We start from the raw sequence: 8806 nt of genomic DNA, 5'->3' as shown, positions 1-8806 counted from the left end.
TCAGACAACAAGAATATTATAGTAACTAAAGAGAACAAATCAGACCATCAGACAACATGAATATTATTGTAACTGAAGAGAACAAATCAGACCATCAGACAACAAGAATAATATAGTAACTGAAGAAAACAAATCGGACCACCAGACAACAAGAATAATATAGTAACTGAATAGAATAAATCGGACCATCAGACAACAAGAACCTTATATGGTAACTGAAGAGAACAAATCAGACCATCAGACAACAAGAATATTATATGGTAACTGAAGAGAACATACCAGACCATCAGACAACAGCAATATTATGGTAACTGAAGAGAACAAATCAGACCATCAGACAACAAGAATATTATAGTAACTAAAGAAAACAAAGCAGACCATCAGACAACATGAATATTATTGTAACTGAAGAGAACAAATCAGACCATCAGACAACAAGAATAATATAGTAACTGAAGAAAACAAATCGGACCACCAGACAACAAGAATAATATAGTAACTGAAGAGAACAAATGGGACCATCTGACAACAAGAATATTATTGTAACTGAAGAGAACAAATCAGACCTTCAGACAACAAGAATATTATATGGTAACTGAAGAGAATAAATCAGACTATCAGACAACAAGAATAAAATATTAACTGAATAGAATAAATCGGACCATCAGACAACAAGGACAACATAGTAACCGAAGCGAACAAATCTGACCACAGGACAACAAAAATTTTATAGTAACTGAAGAGAACAAATCAGACCATCAGAAAACAAGAATATTATGGTAACTCAAGAGAACAAATTAGACCTTCAGACAACGAGAATATTATTGTAACTGAAGAGAACAAATCAGACCATCAGAAAACAAGAATATTATAGTAATTGAAGAAACAAATCATACGATCAGACAACAAGAGTATTATGGTAACTGAAGAGAACAAATCAGACCATCAGACAACAAGAACATTATGGTAACTGAAGAGAACAAATCAGACCATCAGACAACAGCAATATTATAGTAACTAAAGAGAACAAACCAGACCATCAGACAACAAGAATATTATGGTAACTGAAGAGAAAAAATCAGACCATCAGACAACAAGGACAACATAGTAACCGAAGCGAACAAATCTGACCACAGGACAACAAAAATTTTATAGTAACTGAAGAGAACAAATCAGACCATCAGAAAACAAGAATATTATGGTAACTCAAGAGAACAAATTAGACCTTCAGACAACGAGAATATTATTGTAACTGAAGAGAAGAAATCAGACCATCAGAAAACAAGAATATTATAGTAATTGAAGAAACAAATCATACGATCAGACAACAAGAGTATTATGGTAACTGAAGAGAACAAATCAGACCATCAGACAACAAGAACATTATGGTAACTGAAGAGAACAAATCAGACCATCAGACAACAGCAATATTATAGTAACTAAAGAGAACAAACCAGACCATCAGACAACAAGAATATTATGGTAACTGAAGAGAAGAAATCAGACCATCAGACAACAAGAATATTATGGTAACTGAAGAGAACAAATCAGGCCATCAGACAACAGCAATATTATAGTAACTGAAGAGAACAAATCAGACCATCAGACAACAAGAATATTATGGTAACTGAATAGAACAAATCGGACCATCAGACAAGAATATTATTTTAACTGAAGAGAACAAATCAAACCATCAGACAACAAGAATATTATATGGTAACTGAAGAGAACAAACCAGACCATCAGACAACAAGAATAAAATAGTAACTGAATAGAATAAATCGGACCGTCAGACAACAAGAACATTATATGGTAACTGAAGAGAACAAATCAGACCATCAGACAACAAGAACATAATAGTAACCGAAGAGAACAAATCAGACCACAGGACAACCAAAATATTATAGTAACTGAAGAGAACAAATCAGACCATCAGACAACAAGAATATTATGGTAACTCAAGAGAAGAAATTAGACCATCAGACAACAAGAATATTATTGTAACTGAAGAGAACAAATCAGACCATCAGAAAACAAGAATATTATAGTAACTGAAGAAACAAATCATACCATCAGACAACAAGAATATTATGGTAACTGAAGAGAAGAAATCAGACCATCAGACAACAAGAATATTACTGTAACTGAAGAGAACAAATCAGATCACCAGGTAACTAGAATATTATAGTAACTGAAGAGAACAAGTCGGACCACCAGACAACAAGAATAATATAGTAACTGAAGAGAACAAATCGGACCATCAGACAACAAGAATATTATATGGTAACTGAAAAGAACAAATCAGACCATCAGAAAACAAAAAAATTATAGTAACTGAAGAGAACAAATCAGACAACCAGACAACAAGAATATTATAGTAACTGAAGAGAACAAATCAGACCATCAGACAACAAGAATATTACGGTAACTGAAGAGAACAAATCAGACCATCAGACAATAGCAATATTATATAACAAAAGAGAAGAAACCAGACCATCAGACAACAAGAATATTATGGTAACTGAAGAGAGCAAATCAGACCACCAGACAACAAGAGTCTTATAGTAACTGAAGGGAACAAATCAGACCCCCAGACAACAAGAATATTATAGTAATTGAAGAGAACAAATCAGACCATCAGACAACAAGAAAATTATATTAACTGAAGCGAACAAATCAGACCATCAGACAACAAGAATATTATAGTAACTGAAGAGAACAAATCAGACCATCAGACAACAAGAATATTACGGTAACTGAAGAGAAAAAATCAGACCATCAGACAGCAGCAATATTATATAACTGAAGAGAACAAATCGGACCATCAGACAACAAGAAAGTTATATGGTAACTGAAGAGAACAAATCAGACCATCAGACAACAAGAAAATTATAGTAACTGAAGAGAACGAATCAGACCACCAGACAACAAGAATATTGTAGTAACTGAAGAGAACAAATCGGACCATCAGACAACAAGAATATTATGATAACTGAAGAGAGCAAATCAGACCACCAGACAACAAGAATATTATAGTAACTGAAGAGAACAAATCAGACCACCAGACAACAAGAATATTATAGTAACTGAAGAGAAGAAATTAGACCATCAGACAACAAGAAAATTATATTAACTGAAGAGAACAAATCATACCATCAGACAACAAGAATATTATATTAACTGAGGAAAACAAATCAGACCATCAAACAACAGCAATATTATATAACTGAAGAGAACAAATCGGACCATCAGACAACAAGAAAACTTGATGGTAACTGAAGAGAACAAATCAGACCACCAGACAACAAGAAAATTATAGTAACTGAAGAGAACAAATCAGACCACCAGACAACAAGAATTTTATAGTAATTGAAGAGAACAAATCAGACCATCAGACGACAAGAATATTATATGGTAACTGAAGAGAACAAATCAGACCACCAGACAACAAGAATATTATAGTAACTGAAGAGAACAAATCATACCATCAGACAACAAGAATATTATATTAACTGAAGAAAACAAATCAGACCATCAAACAACAGCAATATTATATAACTGAAGAGAACAAATCGGACCATCAGACAACAAGAAAATTTGATGGTAACTGAAGAGAACAAATCAGACCACCAGACAACAAGAAAATTATAGTAACTGAAGAGAACAAATCAGACCACCAGACAACAAGAATTTTATAGTAATTGAAGAGAACAAATCAGACCATTAGACAACAAGAATATTATAGTAACTGAAGAGAACAAATCAGACCATCAGACAACAGCAATATTATATAACTAAAGAGAAGAAATCAGACCATCAGGCAGCAAGAATATTATGGTAACTGAAGAGAGCAAATCAGACCACCAGACAACAAGAATATTATAGTAACTGAAGAGAACAAATCAGACCATCAGACAACAAGAATATTACGGTAACTGAAGAGAACAAATCAGACCATCAGACAACAGCAATATTATATAACTAAAGAGAAGAAATCAGACCATCAGGCAGCAAGAATATTAAGGTAACTGAAGAGAGCAAATCAGACCACCAGACAACAAGAATATTATAGTAACTGAAGAGAACAAATCAGACCACCAGACAACAAGAATATTATAGTAACTGAAGAGAACAAATCAGACTATCAGACAACAAGAAAATTATACTAAATGAAGAGAACAAATCAGACCATCAGACAACAAGAATATTATAGTAACTGAAGAGAACAAATCATACCATCAGACAACAAGAATATTACAGTAACTGAAGAAAACAAATCAGACCATCAGACAACAGCAATATTATATAAATGAAGAGAACAAATCGGACCATCAGACAACAAGAAAATTATATGGTAACTGAAGAGAACAAATCAGACCATCAGACAACAAGAAAATTATAGTAACTGAAGAGAACAAATCAGATCACAAGACAACAAGAATAATATAGTAACTGAAGAGAACAAATCAGACCATCAGACAACAAGAATATTATGGTAACTGAAGAGAACAAATAAGACCAGCAGACAAAAGCAATATTATAGTAACTAAAGAAAGCAAATCAGACCATCAGACAACAGGAATAGTATGGTAACTGAAAAGAACAAATCAGACAACCAGACAACAAGAATATTCTAGTAACTGAAGAGAACAAATCAGACAACCAGACAACAAGAATATTATAGTAACTAAAGATAACAAATCACACCATCAGACAACAGCATTATTATAAAAACTAAAGAGAACAAATCAGACCATCACACAACAAGAATATTATTGTAACTGAAAAGAACAAATCAGACCATCAGACAACAAAATTATTATATGGTAACTGAAGAGAACAAATCAGACCATCAGACAACAAGAATTTTATATGGTAACTGAAGAGAACAAGTCAGACCATCAGACAACAAGGATGATATAGTAACTGAAGGGAACAAATCGGACCATCAGACCCAGAAAACAAGAATATTATATGGTAACTGAAGAGAACAAATCAGACCATCAGAAAACAAAAATTTTATTTGGTAACTGAAGAGAACAAGTCAGACCATCAGACAACAAGTATAGTATAGTAACTGAAGGGAACAAATCAGACCATCAGACAACAAGAATTTTATATGGTAACTAAAGAAAACAAATCAGACCATCAGACAACAAGAATAGTATGGTAACTGAAAAGAACAAATCAGACAACCAGACAACAAGAATATTATAGTAACTGAAGAGAACAAATCAGACAACCAGACAACAAGAATATTATAGTAACTAAAGATAACAAATCAGACCATCAGACAACAGCAATATTATAAAAACTAAAGAAAACAAATCAGACCATCACACAACAAGAATATTATTGTAACTGAAAAGAACAAATCAGACCATCAGACAACAAAATTATTATATGGTAACTGAATAGAACAAATCAGACCATCAGACAACAGCAATATTATATAACTGAAGAGAACAAATCGGACCATCAGACAACAAGAAAATTATATGGTAACTGAAGAGAACAAATCAGACCATCAGACAACAAGAAAATTATATGGTAACTGAAGAGAACATACCAGACCATCAGACAACAGCAATATTATGGTAACTGAAGAGAACAAATCAGACCATCAGACAACAAGAATATTATAGTAACTAAAGAGAACAAATCAGACCATCAGACAACATGAATATTATTGTAACTGAAGAGAACAAATCAGACCATCAGACAACAAGAAAATTATATGGTAACTGAAGAGAACAAATCAGACCATCAGACAACAAGAAAATTATATTAACTGAAGAGAACAAATCAGACCATCAGACAACAAGAATATTATAGTAACTGAAGAGAACAAATCATACCATCAGACAACAAGAATATTATAGTAACTGAAGAGAACAAATCATACCATCAGACAACAAGAAAATTACGGTAACTGAAGAAAACAAATCAGACCATCAGACAACAGCAATATTATATAACTGAAGGGAACAAATCGGACCATCAGACAACAAGAAAATTATATGGTAACTGAAGAGAACAAATCAGACCATCAGACAACAAGAAAATTATAGTAACTGAAGAGAACAAATCAGATCACAAGACAACAAGAATAATATAGTAACTGAAGAGAACAAATCAGACCATCAGACAACAAGAATATTATGGTAACTGAAGAGAACAAATCAGACCAGCAGACAACAGCAATATTATAGTAACTAAAGAAAACAAATCAGACCATCAGACAACAAGAATAGTATGGTAACTGAAAAGAACAAATCAGACAACCAGACAACAAGAATATTATAGTAACTTAAGAGAACAAATCAGACAACCAGACAACAAGAATATTATAGTAACTAAAGATAACAAATCAGACCATCAGACAACAGCAATATTATAAAAACTAAAGAGAACAAATCAGACCATCACACAACAAGAATATTATTGTAACTGAAAAGAACAAATCAGACCATCAGACAACAAAATTATTATATGGTAACTGAAGAGAACAAATCAGACTATCAGACAACAAGAAAATTATATTAACTGAAGAGAACAAATCAGACCATCAGACAACAAGAATATTATAGTAACTGAAGAGAACAAATCATACCATCAGACAACAAGAAAATTACGGTAACTGAAGAAAACAAATCAGACCATCAGACAACAGCAATATTATATAACTGAAGAGAACAAATCGGACCATCAGACAACAAGAAAATTATATGGTAACTGAAGAGAACAAATCAGACCATCAGACAACAAGAAAATTATAGTAACTGAAGAGAACAAATCAGATCACAAGACAACAAGAATAATATAGTAACTGAAGAGAACAAACCAGACCATCAGACAACAAGAATATTATGGTAACTGAAGAGAACAAATCAGACCAGCAGACAACAGCAATATTATAGTAACTAAAGAAAACAAATCAGACCATCAGACAACAAGAATAGTATGGTAACTGAAAAGAACAAATCAGACAACCAGACAACAAGAATATTATAGTAACTAAAGATAACAAATCAGACCATCAGACAACAGCAATGTTATAAAAACTAAAGAGAACAAATCAGACCATCACACAACAAGAATATTATTGTAACTGAAAAGAACAAATCAGACCATCAGACAACAAAATTATTATATGGTAACTGAAGAGAACAAATCAGACCATCAGACAACAAGAATTTTATATGGTAACTGAAGAGAACAAGTCAGACCATCAGACAACATGGATGATATAGTAACTGAAGGGAACAAATCGGACCATCAGACCCAGACAACAAGAATATTATATGGTAACTGAAGAGAACAAATCAGACCATCAGAAAACAAAAATTTTATTTGGTAACTGAAGAGAACAAGTCAGACCATCAGACAACAAGTATAGTATAGTAACTGAAGAGAACAAATCAGACCATCAGACAACAAGAATTTTATATGGTAACTAAAGAAAACAAATCAGACCATCAGACAACAAGAATAGTATGGTAACTGAAAAGAACAAATCAGACAACCAGACAACAAGAATATTATAGTAACTGAAGAGAACAAATCAGACAACCAGACAACAAGAATATTATAGTAACTAAAGATAACAAATCAGACCATCAGACAACAGCAATATTATAAAAACTAAAGAAAACAAATCAGACCATCACACCACAAGAATATTATTGTAACTGAAAAGAACAAATCAGACCATCAGACAACAAAATTATTATATGGTAACTGAATAGAACAAATCAGACCATCGGACAACAAGAATTTTATATGGTAACTGAAGAGAACAAGTCAGACCATTAGACAACAAGGATGATATAGTAACTGAAGGGAACAAATCGGACCATCAGACAACAAGAATAATATATGGTAACTGAAGAGAACAAATCAGACCATCAGAAAACAAAAATTTTATTTGGTAACTGAAGAGAACAAGTCAGACCATCAGACAACAAGTATAGTATAGTAACTGAAGAGAACAAATCAGACCATCAGACAACAAGAATTTTATATGATAACTTAAGAGAACAAGTCAGACCATCAGACAACAAGGATGATATAGTAACTGAAGGGAACAAATCGGACCATCAGACAACAAGAATATTATATGGTAACTGAAGAGAACAAATCAGACCATCAGAAAACAAAAATTTTATTTGGTAACTGAAGAGAACAAGTCAGACCATCAGACAACAAGTATAGTATAGTAACTGAAGAGAACAAATCAGACCGTCAGACAACAAGAATTTTATATGGTAACTAAAGAAAACAAATCAGACCATCAGATAACAAGAATAGTATGGTAACTGAAAAGAACAAATCAGACAACCAGACAACAAGAATATTATAGTAACTGAAGAGAACAAATCAGACAACCAGACAACAGGAATATTATAGTAACTAAAGATAACAAATCAGACCATCAGACAACAGCAATCTTATAAAAACTAAAGAGAACAAATCAGACCGTCACACAACAAGAATATTATTGTAACTGAAAAGAACAAATCAGACCATCAGACAACAAAATTATTATACGGTAACTGAAGAGAACAAATCAGACCATCAGACAACAAGAATTTTATACGGTAACTGAAGAGAACAAGTCAGACCATCAGACAACAAGGATGATATAGTAACTGAAGAGAACAAATCGGACCATCAGACCACAAGAATTTTATATGGTAACTGAAGAGAACAAATCAGACCATCAGAAAACAAAAAATTTATTTGGTAACTGAAGAGAACAAGTCAGACCATCAGACAACAAGTATAGTATAGTAACTGAAGAGAA

Source organism: Convolutriloba macropyga, chromosome 10, assembly GCF_964194025.1.
Source record: "Convolutriloba macropyga chromosome 10, txConMacr16.3, whole genome shotgun sequence".
Lineage (NCBI taxonomy): Eukaryota > Metazoa > Xenacoelomorpha > Acoela > Convolutidae > Convolutriloba > Convolutriloba macropyga.
The sequence above is the reverse complement of the archived record's forward strand: the minus strand, read 5'-3'. Positions refer to the sequence as shown.